A 16562-nucleotide genomic window follows, 5' to 3' on the forward strand; every position below is an offset into this window, starting at 1 on the left:
TTCTAATATATATGTATCTTTTTTAAAAAATATTTTTAGATTATACCTGGCATAATTTTATCTGAGCTGAAATAGGGTAGATATTATTTTGAGACTATATAATAAGACTCAAAAAATACTTATAATATAATAAATATATTCATTTCATGAACCAAGAATTTGTTAAGTAATTTTGATAAAAATTAGCTGACATTTTTTCCTATATGTAATGGGATAAGGGGAGGTATGATAGTAGGCTGCCCCCAACGCCTAATTGAGAGCAACTTCCATGGGAGACCTCCGAATTATGAAATACTCTCCGTGAGATTCAATCCTACGACTACAATGTTAAGAACCTTGTGCCCTACGTAAAATCATTTGCCATCCATCATAAGGCATCTAGAACTTATTTTGTCAACACGCTAAATATAATAAATTATGCCTCAAATAATTCCATAAGAAAACAACAATGATACGTTAATGAATGTTGACCAAATTACCCTGCTACCATTGCCATTACAAAGATTGGGAAAAATACCCCCAACGGATCCAATATGAACCACACTTGGAGTTGGGCTCAACTGAATCTCTACCAAGAACTCACAGTTTGAAGCTACACCACACTTCCCCGATCAATTTTATCCCTTGTCAAACATCCAAATTGAATTCCCATATTTTCGAAATAATCCATTTTTCAGTGGCTCTGCTGCTGCCACTGCCACATTTTTTGCCACATCTTTATATTGCCTTTTTCCCTGACATGAAAAGTCTGCTTGACACTTGCAACTTAACCAACTATCCCTCGGGATATCAGTTCCCCACGCCACTCATCCCCACGGGTTAGTCTCGTTTAGAGGAGTCTTTTCATTTCTGGTTGAGTTTAAGGCTAAGCTGTTTGGATTCTTTTGTGATTTGTGATTAATCGAGTATGGGTTCTGAATCTTACTTTATTCCTTTGCGGATTCTGGGATTTATGTTTTAACTACGTGATTGTGTTGATACAGATCATTGATTTATTGACTTTTGCTTTTCGTTTTCTACTTTTCGTTTTCTAAATGCATTTCTCTGCATGGGTTTTCAAGTATTCTGGGTTGGCTCCTTATGGATTGATAATTGTTTGATCGCAGGAAATTCTCTTTAGTTCATGTTTTTTCGTGTCAGATGTGCTTTATGGTCGGTTTTAAGTTTTAGGATTAGAACGATTTTATAGTGATTATATTGTCACGTTCAAATTGTTTTGGCGATTTTTATTCTCTTTTTGGAACTGGAAAACGAACTGATTTCGTATATGAAAAATCGAGATGTTAAATTCGACTTATGGGTTAAGGTTTTTTTTATAGGTTTGAGTACTGAGTCCATAGATTGATAAGTTTAAGGAAGGAAGTTGGGTATCATGGGTCTTAAGGCATTAGACTATGAGACACTGAATGAAAACGTGAAGAAAGTTCAATATGCAGTCCGAGGCGAGTTGTATCTTCGAGCTTCTGAGCTTCAGAAGGAAGGGAAGAAGGTATGTGTTTAGCTTGCTTTCTGCGGATTTTAGTTGGGCATCCATTTCAGCTTCTTATGCTCACCAACTAGTTGGCCAAGAAGTTTATGTATTGGTGATTTTAGCTTTTGTGATCAACATAGAATGTGTAAATTCTGGTTCCCTACATATTCTTTGTTGGGGCTTTTGAAAAACCTTATTGTTCTTAGATATTTTTGAGAAATTATCATTATTAGGATGATCACACTTTTGAGCTAAGCTTATAGTACTTGTTTACCACACATAGCCTGTTCTTGTGATTTTTTTCTCTTTAGAATTGTAAGTTATTTGGTGTCTTCAGAGTATTCAGTGATTTGATTACTAGTTTCCTAGTTAAATGCCTGCCTTGATGAGTTGATTCCTATATTCATCTTTAGTCTGAACTTTTCTCAAGGGTCGAATTCTTGTTAACAGACACAATTAAAATGTCTGCGTGTATCTATATGCAGTATATGGAATCTCTATAGTTTACTAGAGTTCTTTATTGTAGAAAAACAGACTGTAGAAAGAAAACAAATTGTATAGTAGAAAACAAATTGCAGGAAACAAACAAGTCTGTTATTTTATTCTTGCATCCTTTCAGTAGAAACATATTACATATTTATATACAAATTATCCCTCTAAACTAGGAAACTCTAAGTTATGAAAGATACTAATCCTAGGAGATGTAATCCCTTGAAATAAGGGATTTGAAAAACAGAAAATAATTACAGAATCTCTTGACAGCTCATTTCTATAATTCCTACACCCCCTCAAACTGATGTATATATGTTGTATATACCCAGTTTGAATGACAGCTCATCAAAATTCACTCGTGGAAGGGCTTTGGTGAAGATATCTGCAAGCTGTTTCTTTGTCGGAATGTACTGTAGTTGTGCAACTCCATTGTTGACTTTCTCATAAATAAAATGTTTGTCTATCTCAATGTGTTTCATTCTATCATGTTGCACTGGGTTTTTTGCTATACTCATAGCTGATTGACTGTCACTAAAAATCTCAAAATTATTCTTGTCATCTAAGTCCAGTTCTGTGAGCAGTCTTTTAATCCACATTCCTTCACATATTCCGAGAGCCATTGCTCTAAACTCTGACTCAGCACTACTTCGAGAGACAACGGCTTGTTTCTTACTTCTCCAAGTCACCAAATTACCCCAAACGTAGGCACAATAGCCACTAACTGACCTTCTATCAGTTAATTCACCTCCCCAGCTTGCATCCGTATAAACCTTCACTGTTCTGTCTTGATTTTTTCTAAATATAAGTCCAGCTCCTGGGGTAAACTTCAAGAACCTTATAATTCTGTTAACAGCTTCCAAATGTTCTTCTCGGGGATCACTCATATGTTGGCTAACAATGCTCACTGAGTATGCAATATCAGGCCTGGTCAGTGAAAGGTAGATCAACTTCCCAACTAACCTTTAGTAGGTTTCCTTGTTTATTGGATTTCTAGTCCGGTCCTTGCAAAATTTCAAGCTTGGCTCCATTGGAGTTTCAATTGGTTTGCAGTCGAGCATCCTTGTTTCTGCAAGAAGATCCAAAACATACTTACGCTGGTTTATGACCAGCCCTTCTTCGGACCTTGCAACTTCCATACCCAGGAAATATCTCATACTCCCTAAATCCTTGGTTTCAAACTCCTTTGCAAGATTCATCTTTAGTTTTTCTATTTCTTTTATATCACTGCCAGTTATAATCATATCATCTACATAGACAATTAGGAGGGTTATCTTACCACTCCGTGTAATTTTTCTGAATAATGTGTGATCCGCTTGCCTTTGTTTGAAACCATTCTGTGTCATAGCCTTAGCAAATCGATCAAACCAAGCCCTGGGAGACTGTTTTAAGCCATATAAGGATTTATTGAGCTTGCACACAGTTTTCTTAGTGAACTTTCCTTCTAATCCAGGGGGACCTCCATGTATACTTCTTCTTCAAGGTTTCCATTCAGAAAAGCATTCTTTATGTCCAGCTGCTGCAATTTCCAGTCCATGTTAACAGCTACTGATAACAATATTCTGATGGTATTCAATTTAGCAACCGGTGCAAAAGTCTCCTGGTAGTCGATGCCATAGGACTGAGAAAAACCTTTAGCAACCAGTCTTGCCTTGTATCTTTCCACACTCACATCCGAATGATATTTGACTGTGAATATCTACCTACATCCAACAGCTCTCTTCCCTTCTGGCAAATCTGTCAAACTCCATGTCTTATTCTTTTGCAACGCTTTTATCTCCTCTTCCACAGCCTTTTTCCACTCAGGAGATTGAAATGCTTCTGTCACATTTCTTGGGATTTTCATACTGTTAATGCTGACAGTGAAGGCCCTGAAATTAGACTGTAATTTCCCATATGCAACATACTTATTTATGGGATGAGCAGTGCATTTTCTTACCCCCTTTCTAATAGCAATAGGAAAGTCATCAAGATCAACAGTAGTAGCCTCATGGTAACCATCATTACCTTCTGTTTCAGATGCAACAGGATTCGAATCTAGTTCTTGGTTTTCAGAGGCAACTGGATCCGAATCTGGTTCTTGGCGAATGCTAGGCTAACTGATTTCTTCAGCAACATCTTTCCTTCTTCTTGAGTAAACACTGAGTTGTTTCGGATGGGGAGTTATGGTCTTAGGGTCATTGTTAGGTGCATTTTTTGTAGTGGTGGAAGGGGTTTTGCACGTACTAGAGTTATGAGGTAAGGAGAAAGGTAATTCATCAGAGTTATTTAGGTTATTCCCATCACCCTCACTAGGAACTGGAACTGTGCTAGCCGGCTTTGGAGAGACAGTAATAGGTAAAGAAATGATAGGCTGTAAAGAAATATTGGTTTGAACAGGCTGAAATTCCTTATAACTCTCCCCCTGAATTTCTGTTCCCGAAAAATAAGGTTGGTTTTCAAAAAATGTAATATCAAAGGAGACATGTCTTTTTTGTGGAAGGTGAGTAACACCCCTTCTGACTCGAAGAATAGCCCAAGAACACACACTTTATGGACTTAGGATCTAATTTCCCTTTGTTGTGGATATGAACAAAGGTTGTACACCCAAACACCCGAGGAGAAAGACTTGAGTTTAAATGTTTAAAATGGGGAAAAAGCTGAAACAGAACCTTAGTAGGAATTTTGAAATCTAAAGTCTTACTTGGCATTCTATTGATGAGGTACGTGGCTGTAAGAAGAGCTTCCCCCCAAAGATACTTAGGAGTATTAGCAGCAAACAGAAGAGACCTAGTAACCTCTAGAAGATTTCTATTTTTCCTTTCTGCTACCCCGTTTTGTTGAGGTGTGTTGACACAAGACGTAAGGTGAACAATGCCTTTTTCCTTAAAGAAATACCCAAGAGTTTTATTCAAATACTCACTCCCATTGTCACTCCTCAGAATTTTTATTTTTGTGTCAAATTGGGTTTCAACTTTTTGATAAAAACTTTTAAAAAGAGACTCAACCTCAGACTTTTCTCTCATTAAGAATACCCATGTTGTCCTAGAGTAATCATCTATAAAAGACACAAACCACTTATACCCAGAAATACTTTTGACAGGAGAAGGGCCCCAAATGTCAATATGGATTATGGAAAAAGGTGTTGTTGGTTCAAATTTGGCTGCAATATATGGTTTTTTGGTGTGTTTGGCTATTTGACAAATTTCACAGGAAAACAAGGATGGATCTTTATTTATAAATAAGTTCGGTAACATTTTGGAAAGAAAGTAAAAATTAGGATGACCTAATCTAGAGTGCCATAACATAATTTTATCGGTATTGAGATCAGAAGATAAAATTGGTTTCCTAAGAGCACTGGATAAGGCATGATTATGAGATGCTTTACCTCCAAGGGTGTACAATCCTTTTCCCAGCCTAGCACTGCCAATCACCCTCTTCGAGTCATGTGCCTGAAAAATGCAACCACCAGTACCAAACACAACATTACAACTAGAATCTTTAATTAATTTGCTGACTGACAGCAGATTGCATGCAAGTCTAGGAACATAGAGGACATTATGAAGTATTAGATTTTTGTTTAATGTAATAGAACCACTCCCTTTGACTATAGTAAGAGAGCCATCTGCTATTTTGAAAGAAGGTGGTAAGATGCTTTCATTATATTCCTCCAAGAGATCAATATTTCTTGTCATATGATCTGATGCACCTGAGTCTATTATCCATTGTACCGAGAAAGCATATGGATTATTTCCATCAATAGCAATATAAGTCACATTGGTAGGCTTGGTTGTCATACTGCTCAAAATCTGCTGCAGCTTCTCTATCTGTTTCTTGCTAAAACTGCATTGAGGAATCATCTTGAGAGGAAATATGGGCCTCCTTTTGAAACCTGGACCGTGTGGGCTGCCAGTCGGCTGGTTTTCCGTGCAGCTTCCAACATTGATCTATCATATGGCCTGGTTTCTTACAATGTTCACACCAGAGGCGATTTTGCCTCTGCTGCACTGAAAAACTGAAATCTGAAATCTTTAAAACAGATTGAGATGGGCTGGTCTGGGAAGTGATTTCGGATGCTGAGAGATCCCGATTAGCCATGAAAAAAATAGAGTTGAACAGGAATTGATTTAAAGAGAAGCGGAAATCGGATTGATCGCTCTAACCTGATACCATGTAGAAAAACAGACTGTAGAAAGAAAACAGACTGTATAGTAGAAAGAAAACAGACTGTATAGTAGAAAACAAACTGTAGGAAACAAACAAGTCTGTTATTTTATTCTTGCATCCTTTCAGTAGAAACATATTACATATTTATATACAAATTATGCCTCTAAACTAGGAAACTCTAAGTTAGGAAAGATACTAATCCTAGGAGATGTAATCCCTTGAAATAAGGGATTTGAAAAACAGAAAATAATTACAGAATCTCTTAACAGCTCATTTCTATAATTCCTACATTTAAGTGCTGGGAGACTGCATTTCCATGTATTTAATGCTTCTCAGGAAGAATGTTTTTCAGAATTTCATATTTTTGATGTTTTTGGAAGTATGGCTTGATGATTTTGCATGTGATCAGTGAATTGAGCTCTACAAACATGGAGCTGTTAGATTGCAAAACTGACGTGTACATGTTAATTTGTTTCATGGCTTTATTGTTATGTCTACAGATTATTTTCACAAATGTTGGCAACCCTCATGCTCTTGGACAAAAACCCCTGACTTTTCCTCGCCAGGTATAAGTTCTATGTATTTCGGTTTTCATCTGTTGGAGTCATTCTTTGTTTTGCTCATTCAGTTGTTAATAACATGTATTGAACCAACAAATCTGTGCTACCGCAGGTGGTTGCTCTGTGCCAAGCTCCATTTCTGCTAGATGATCCTAATGTAGGACTTCTGTTTCCCGCAGATGCAATTGCAAGAGCAAAACATTATCTTTCACTGACTTCTGGTGGTCTAGGTATATCTTTGAGCTATTTATACGAAAATTGTTGTTAAGCCACCTGAAATACCTTCCGTTTGCGCTTTTTTTCTTCAGTCTATATACTTGTTAAATAGTCTACAAATTGAATTTTTATCTTGCCATATTTTTTTATATTTGAGATTGCCAAGGTTTTGATTCCTATTCACTGGAACTTAAGAGTCCAACATTCTACCATAGACTGCACGACAATTGGCAACCTTTATATTGTCGTTTATTTGAATTATTTCTATATTTTACTTATTACTTTACTAATATCCTATTATAGCTTTTCTGAACCGTTCCAGAAGGTTTTAAGAATTTGAAGTATTCAAATATGATCTACAATATAAATAACATTTGTTCCTTCACTATCTATCTAGGTGCATACAGTGATTCCAGAGGTATTCCGGGAGTCAGGAAGGAGGTAGCTGAGTTCATTGAAAGGCGTGATGGCTATCCTAGGTGATAATCTAGATGCCATCACTCACAATATCACCTTTCTTACAAACAATTTCTCATTTTTGGTTCCAAAGTATTAAGCTTATTGATTGTTTGCTTCTTTTTCCAATTGCAGTGACCCGGAACTCATATTTCTCACTGATGGTGCAAGCAAAGGTGTGATGCAAATCTTGAATTGTATTATCCGCGGCGAAGGGGATGGGGTAACATATTTTCCTTATCCATTTCTCTAAAACATGATTTCATCATCTGTATTCCCCTAGTTTGATTTCTTCTGCCTTGTAAATTATAATTTAGAGATTTACTATGTTCCCAGTGCATAGTTCTAATGATATGTTGTATTCTTTTAAAAATTTTGCTCTGCCAGATTTTGGTTCCTGTCCCACAGTATCCACTTTACTCAGCTACAATATCTCTCCTTGGTGGTTCACTTGTTCCATACTACCTCGAAGAGACTGCAAACTGGGGATTAGATGCTAACAATCTTCGCAAATCAGTTGCAGAGGCTCGCTCCAAAGGACTAACTGTCAGTATACTTTTAGTTTTGCTTGTTTGCAAAATAATTCCAGAAACATGTTCTGAAACTACACAAACATCATAATTGGATAAAATGATGGATAAAAGGATGCCTGCTTAAGAAAATTAAGCGTACATAATTTGTTGACTAAATAATCCCATTCTTCTTGTTGGGACTTAAAAAATCTGATTAATTTTGGTTGGCACCAAATGGTTTTTACTTACCAAATTTATTTTCTCCATTTGATTCGCAAAAGTTGTTTGCTATGCTTAAACTCCCTTTGGATCTAATACTACAGTACCTGTTATCATTTTGGTAAATGAATCTTTTTTGTGCTGTATATATGACCAGGTGAGAGCAATGGTGATTTAACCCTGGGAACCCTACTGGTCAGTGTCTCAGTGAAGCTAATTTAAGAGAAATAATAAACTTCTGTTACCAAGAAAACTTAGTGTTACTTGGAGATGAAGTTTATCAACAGAATATATACCAGGACGAGCGTCCCTTTATCAGTGCTAGAAAGGTAGATTCTATCTTGCTGATAGACGAAACTAGGTCTGAATTTTTCTCATGGAGTGTTAATTGTTTTTAATTGCATATTTTTCCTTTTACCAATGGAAGGTTTTGATGGATATGGGGCCTCCATAAGCAAGGAAGTGCAGCTCATTTCTTTCCACACCGTGTCTAAAGGATATTGGGGTGAATGTGGGCAGCGAGGAGGGTACTTTGAGATGACCAACCTTCCTCCCCAGGTTCGAGTCGTTTTAATTTGCTTTAATGAGTGTTTTTCAGAGGGAGCCAAGAATTTCTCCCAAATGTCAATACGTGATGCATTGTAAAATAATTTTAGCACTATTGCTATTGAATTTCCATGTTAGAAAGGTATAGTGGTTTCCCAACTTCGATGATGTTAAACAGAAAACACAACTAAGTTGCTTTCATATTCACAATCATAGACTTTCTTTTGGGGATTGAATGAAATACAGATGCTCGAACGGATACTCAGTTCAATTTTGCTTTCCTTATCTTATATTACAGACAGTTGATGAGATCTACAAGATTGCATCAATAGCACTCAGTCCTAATGTTCCTGCTCAGATATTTGTGAGTTAAATGTCATTCTATTTTCTGTGACTTCGAGCACTTTTAAGTTTCTGTTGTTGATCTCTTAACCCGTAGCTTTCTCTTCTCTTTACAGATGGGATTGATGGTCAACCCTCTCAAACCTGGGGATATTTCATATGAGCAATTTATTAGGGAAAGGTATGCCTACTAACACAGAATTCCCAAAGACAGTTAATGCATGTTTTTCTTTCTGGTTTAATAAAAAAGGTGGGTGCATTTTTCCAGTGTTCTCATGATCGTGATAAATGATTGCTTAGCACTGATTAAACTAACATTAAAACTTGCAGCCATGGAATCCTTCAATCGTTGAGAAGAAGAGCAAGGATAATGACTGATGGATTTAACAGCTGCAAGAATGTGGTTTGTAATTTCACCGAAGGTAAATTGTTGTTCTTATCAACTGGTCAATCGAAATCCTTGGTTTTATGGTACTGTTCATCAGTACTTTCTTCTCGGTGATCCTACAGGCGCCATGTATTCGTTTCCTCAAATACGCTTGCCTCCTAATGCTATAGAAGCTGCCAAGAAGGCAGGAAAGGTACCAGATGTTTTCTATTGTCTCAAGTTGTTGGAAGCAACAGGCATCTCCACTGTCCCTGGTTCCGGATTCGGACAAAAAGAAGGGTACTTCGAAACTCAAACAATCATCTTTCCTGTTCGGAAAACTTCTAAACTTATTCCTTCGGCTCATGTTCGATGATTCACATGGATTAGTTGTTTGATGGTTTTACAAAATGCTTAATTGTTTTGCTGTTTCCGGCAGGGTCTTCCACTTGAGGACAACGATTTTACCTGCGGAGGAAGACATGCCTGCCATCATGTCGAGCTTCAAGAAATTCAACGACAAGTTCATGGATGAATATGAAGATAAGTGGAATCAGTCAAGGATGTGAAGCATGTTTCCAAAGCGTGGTTAGTACTTGATATATGAATTGGCTGTTGCAGGCCACTCTATCATACATGTTCAAACTTCACTCATATTTTTCTCTTTTCCCTAGAGCTCTAATACTTCATCCTACTCAACATTATATCCCCTGCTTTTCTCTCCTCTTTTTCTATATTGATCTCTCATGGAATCTATACTACTTGTCTATGTTGGGTTTTAAAAAAAATATATCTGAATCATGCTTTTTTTATCCTCTTTCATTGGGAAATTTACAATAATGACTTAGAAAATTTTAGTTTGATCTTCAAGAGTTTTAGAAAAATTGCTAAATACTTAAACATATCTCATCAACTCAAGCTCAAAGTGAGCCGAAACATATCATTCATCAATCCGAATGATAATGCCTATACATATCAATAATTATATATAAATTCAATTTTGATTACACTCAATTCAAATTTTAAATAATCTTAATTTTTTTCTCTCTCCAACATCTACTTGATCTAACAAAGTACACACACATATCAAAAACACAATTCATCACAATTACGTACTCAAATTTAACTCGGATGAACCCTAATGTCAAGAATTAGATGGCGTTTGGTTCGTTGGAATGTTTCTGAGGGAATTGGAATCTGTGAAGGAATTGAAATCCAATTTCATATTTTGTTTGGTTCTTAGGCATGTCAGATGAATTTGATTTCAGTAATGTAAAATGACATAATTGCCTTTGTTTTTTTTTGCTTTATTTTAGTTTGTTTTACAACTTACATGTAGTAATATATTATAAAAAATTAAAAAATATTAAATTTTCATTTTATTGATTGATTATTTATTCATTTCAATAAATCATGATAATAAACATCATAAGTTAAAATCATCGCAATCAAAATATGTTAATAAGTTACCAAAAGATAGAGCAATATTTTCATACATTCCAATTGGAGTATGTTAATTAGTTACCAAAAATTATTTTTATTCAATATATGAATTAGAAACCCGACCCGACACGACACGAAATAATAAAAAAATTATTTTTATTCAATAAAAACATTGATTTAATTAAAAAATATTATATATAGAGGAGTATTATTGTAATTATTCCTAAATATATAAGGTAAAATTATATATTTTTCCGGGTCGGGTCCAATTTTTTTCACCCTAAATCCGAACCCGACCCGACCCGAATATCACACTTAAAAAAATTCGGCCCGACTCGACCCGAATATCACACTTAAAAAATCCGACCTGACCCGAACAAAATAAAGTTTCACCTGACTCGACCCGAATATATGAATTAGAAATCCAGCCCGACCTGAAATAATAAAAAAATTATTTTTATTCAATAAAAATAGTGACTTAATTGAAAAAAATTATATATAGAGGGGTATTATTGTAATTATTCTTAAATATATAAGGTAAAATTATATATATTTTCGGGTCAATTATTTTTCACCCTAAACCAGAACTCGACCCGACCCAAATATCACCCTTAAAAAAAAACCGACCCGACCCGACCAAAATAAAGTTTCATCCGACCCGACCCGAATATATGAATTAGAAACCCGACCCGACCTGAAATAATAAAAAAATATTTTTATTCAATATATGAATAAGTTACCTAAAGATTGATGAGTGTAGTATGATCAAATTTCAATTCCCTCCAATAAGGGAATTGAATTCTATCCATTCTTGGATAGAATTCACTTTCCCTCATTTGATGGAAAGTTGAAACCATTATAGATTCCAATTCCCCCAATTCCAAGAGATTCATGTCAACTAAACGCCACCTTAGTATATGACTCGAATTACTAAAAACGAAGAGAAACTTGCCAAATAAAAAAGGTCTAATATAAAGAAATAAATAAATACAAGTAAACCATCGGTGATCCAATTATCCGACATTAGCATATGACCTTCCACCCACAAATTAGCGCCAAAATCCAAGTGAATCCCCAATTTTATAACAAGAACAACAATATTTTTCCCCGGAAGTGTGCCGCGCTCAACTTTTATGACGGGCGACTTATAGAAGTAGTTCTTTTTGCCGTCGGTCACCTTTTTTATTTATTAAAAATATAATTGAACTGAGTCGATCGAGTCTCACGAAGGGTATTTCATAATTCGAAAATTTCCTACGAAAATTACTCTCAATTTGACGTTGGAGACAACTTACTATCCTATCTCTCCTTACCCCATTATATATGAAAATAAGGGTTAACTAATTTTGGGTCATGCCACGAGTTTCCTCGGGTTCCATTTTTCATCTCTCTCTGATCGGTATAAACACAAACATTCAACCTTTTGCCCCCTTTTTGTTTATTTATACCAACAATCCAATTCGTCCCATCTTCTCCCTTTCCATGACTTTCCTTCTCCTTTCCTATTGATTCCCTCCACAAAAAGGAAAAAAAGAAGTCCCATCTGTCGTAATCGGTTTTCGTCCGGGCACGAATTTTTATTTGGCGGGAAAAGTGATATGAATAAATAGTTTTAAAATGTTTTGGGAGTCTCCATCGGCCTTTTGGGTCAGGTAGGTCGAATACCTAAAAATTATCTTTTAAAAGAGTTTTTAAGAAAACATCAGTTAAAAGATAAACTGATCTGCGTATAACCAAAAATTCATTCTTTTTTAGAAATTAAAAGGGATTCGTGGTCGGTTACGTTTAGGGAAGGATTAGCACCCCTACAACGCCCAAAATTGGTACTTTTTAATTATAAATTGTCTCTATTATTGGAAATTTAGAAATTCAAAGATATATTTAATTCATAATTATGTTATTTCAAATAATTTAAAGAAAATATATTAATATGTATAAATAAAATATTTATTTATTTAGAAATATCAGAAAAGGACTTCTAGGTGTTTTAAGACAGCTCTTTTCTTCGATATTAAAAAATAAAATAAATAATTAAAAACATTTTTTTAAAATAATTTATTTTAATATAATAATAATGAAAATAATAATTTAAACATATAAAATTAAAATATAAATAATGAGTAAGATAAATAAATTTAAAAATAGTAAAAAAAGCAATAAGACTTATAATTAACATTAGTGACTAAAACATATAAAATTAAAATAATATAAAATATTAAAATTTATAGCCCTTATTTATAGTATTATAAAAATATAATTACTAATGATGTAATTAAACCTAATTATTAATAAGTGATTAAAATTATAATTATTAAAATTAAAGACTCTAACTCGAATAATAAAAAGATCTAAGTGCTAATAATGTAATTTATCCTTATTTAATTAATTCGTGTTAAAATGATAATTACTAAACTATAAGGGACTAAATTAGGTATTTATCCTAAATATATATATTATATTATGTAAAGGACTAAAATAAAATGAAATAAAATTACTAATCTGAATAGTATATATATACCCCTCCCCAAAACGACGTCGTTTGGGAAGGGGTATATAATCGCCTTCCAGCTGGCCCGAAGGGCCAGCGTTTCATTTCTCTTCTTTCTCTTCTCTCTCTAACTGAGAGAGAAGAGAATTCTCTCTCGCTTCTCTCTAGCTGAGGGAAGCCGGTCATCGGCCGGCAGCCGTCTGCCGCCGTAATCCCCACCGCCGGCCACCGCATCCGGTGGCCGGAAAATATCATTTTTACACCAAAATGTAGATCGGACCGTCATAATGACGGTTCCGGTGTCTTTATTCCTTAAATGGCTCCTGATCGGAGTAAATCTAAGAAAATACCTTCGGTTTTCGAAGGTTTTCGGTGACGCGTGGAGGTTCGTATGAATTCCGGTGATGGCGTGGCTTCCTCGGTAAATATCTCTCCGTTTTTTTTTGATTATTTTAGTGTTTTGTGGTTGCTGGGTTGCTTTGGGTTCTCCTGTTGTTCTCCCTGTCTTTCGGTTCTCCTCCCTTTTTTTTTCATTTTTGCAGGTACGATGGCTTTATAGCCATCTCGGTCGCTTGCTCGGACCGGTCTGAAGGATGAAAAGTTCGGTGAGTCACCAAAGCTAGGCTGGTGACTCACTGTAGGGAAGGCTGTTGGTTGCCATCTGGCGTTCTGGAGTGTTCCTTGAGGCGGGGGCGTGGCAGCAAGGCGTCGGCAGCAGCTGGTTGGACCATCTGGCTTGGGAAGTATCGGTAGAGGCGGCTATTGGGAGTTCTTGGAGGTGGTGGCGGCGGCAACAGTGCTAGGGTTTAGAAACCCTAGATGAAACCCTAAATATTTAGGGTTTTATTTTGGTCTGGACCGGTTCTGGTTGTTTGTAACTGGGCCGGTCCAGTTTTCATTGGGCCTGTAATTACTTTTTAATAATAATAATAATATATATAATAATATATATAATAATAATAATTATTATAATAATAATAATAATAATTATTATTATTATTATTATAATAATAATAATAAATAAATAAATAAAATGGGTAAAAAAAATTAGTATCTTCAGCTGCCCCTCTTTGCTCTCTTTGCTCATTCTTGTGTTAACAAGAATAGGGCAAAGACGAAAAGATAATAAAATTTTTTATCCATTTGACTTCACTTGATTATAATGACAATGTTGAATAATTTCTTCTTTGGGATTAGTTCTTCTAATTATGAACTTTTCCACTGGGGATGACAATTTATCTCCTTCTGTGATGTAATCTAGCAAATGTTGAACAAACTCTTCTCATTGTGAACTTCTTCTTCTTCAGATGAGTTCTTCTCATTGTGAACTTCTTCTGGAAATGCTGATGATGATATATCTCCTTCTGTGATAGAGTCATGCAAAAGGTCGAACAAGCTCTTCTCATTATGAACTTCTTCTTCTTTCTTCAGATGAGTTCTTCTCATTATGAACTCTCTCTGGAAAAGTTGATCCATCGAGTGATGAATTCAAGTGAAAAGTTGAACAAGTTCTTCTCATTATGAACTTCTTCTTCCTTCTTCAGATGAGTTCTTCTCATTATGAACTCTTTCACTGGGGATGCTGATCCATCAAATGATGAAATCAAACAAAAGGTTTAACAAATTCTTCTCATTATGAACTTCTTCTTCCTTCTTCAGATGAGTTCTTCTCATTATGAACTTTTTCTGGAAAAGTTGATCTATCAAGTGATGAATTCAAACAAAAGGTTGAACAAATTCTTCTCATTATGAATTTCTTCTTCCTTCTTCAGATGAGTTCTTCTCATTATGAACTTTTTCTGGAAAAGCTGATCCATCAAATGATGGATTTGAGCAAAAGGTTGAACAAATTCTTCTCATTATGAATTTCTTCTTCCTTCTTCAGATGAGTTCTTCTCATTATGAACTTTTTTCTGGAAAAGCTGATCCATCAAATGATGGATTTGAGCAAAAGGTTGAACAAATTCTTCTCATTATGAATTTCTTCTTCCTTCTTCAGATGAGTTCTTCTCATTATGAACTTTTTCTGGAAAAGCTGATCCATCAAGTGATGGATTTGAATCTTTGCTAAAATCTTTGAAATTCTTGTCAGAATTCAACATGGATAAAATGAATGAAAATGCACCTATTTTTGCAAATGTCTAAATATGATGCATGAATGTTTATGCAATCTTCATTTGACTTCAAAATGGTGAACTCGGTTTTCCTCCACTTCATCATTTATTGCCAGGTTCACCTCTGGATATCAGTGTAGCAACTTATGCTATCAAGCTTGCATTTCTGAAGAACCATCTGATCAACTTGTATCTTTATGTCTTCTTTGCTTCATGAAAGTCTCAGAAGAATTGTTTCATTTGTGGAACTCTTGTCGTAGTCAGAACTATGACCTTGATGCCCCATTTTATCTTTGATAATATCGGCTTTATTTGCTTGGACTTGTGTAGAAATCCAATAAAGCTTTCATTTTTGAAAAGAGAATATATCATCTTTGAAGAGGTAAGATGTAGATATGGCTGACTCAGCAAGGATTAATTGGGAGAGTAGAGTCTGTTCTGATTTGACTCTTGAAACACATCATAAGGAAGATTTATTCCAATTCCTTTCATGTCTCCACATATAATTGGTTCTTGAACAAAGCACCACAACCTGTCGTTTAACTAGTTTCTTGTGGTTAAAATTTCAGCTCTCCATCTACGGAAAGAAATCTTCATCATATCTCATCTTATAATCTTGAAGTTGAAAAAGACAAACTTCATCTTGGATCAATAAATGGAAACCATATGATCACAACATTGGTTCAACATCTGAATAGCAGGTTCGTAAAACATTTGACAGCACATTCATCCTTTCCTTTGGCTTCTGCTCAGATGTTCGTAAAACATTTGACAACACATTCTTCATCTCATGTGGTTTCAGCTTAGATGTAAAACACTTGACAACACATTCATCCTTTTCTGTGGGATGTAAAACTCTTGACAACATATTCATCCTTTTCTGTGGCTTCTGCTCAGATGTTCGTAAAGCATTTGACAATACATTCATCCTTTTCTGTGGCTTCTGCTCAAATTTCTCAATTATTGAAGCTCTTTACCTATTGTTCAAAGTTTTTGAATGACGTCACAAGACCACTTGAGAACAAAACTTAATAGGAATTCAAGTGTAATGTTGGTATGACCAAAAAGTTGGTCAAATTCACAAAATGTGCTGGTGTCGAATTGAATAGGAGATACCAACAAATCTTGATATCATCTCTGGAAAAGGCAAATGTGATACTGATCATGCTTTCTTTCATAATGAGCATTGTAGA

General features: G+C 35.2%; 1 pseudogene; it reads left to right on the top strand.

The window, feature by feature from the left end:
- Positions 1-726: 726 nt before the first annotated feature.
- LOC120148971 lies at positions 727-10032 on the top strand (annotated as a pseudogene).
- Positions 10033-16562: the final 6530 nt, after the last annotated feature.

The sequence above is a fragment of the Hibiscus syriacus genome, unplaced genomic scaffold (genome assembly GCF_006381635.1).
Source record: "Hibiscus syriacus cultivar Baekdansim isolate YM2019G1 unplaced genomic scaffold, ASM638163v2 tig00110988_pilon, whole genome shotgun sequence".
Taxonomy (NCBI): domain Eukaryota; kingdom Viridiplantae; phylum Streptophyta; class Magnoliopsida; order Malvales; family Malvaceae; genus Hibiscus; species Hibiscus syriacus.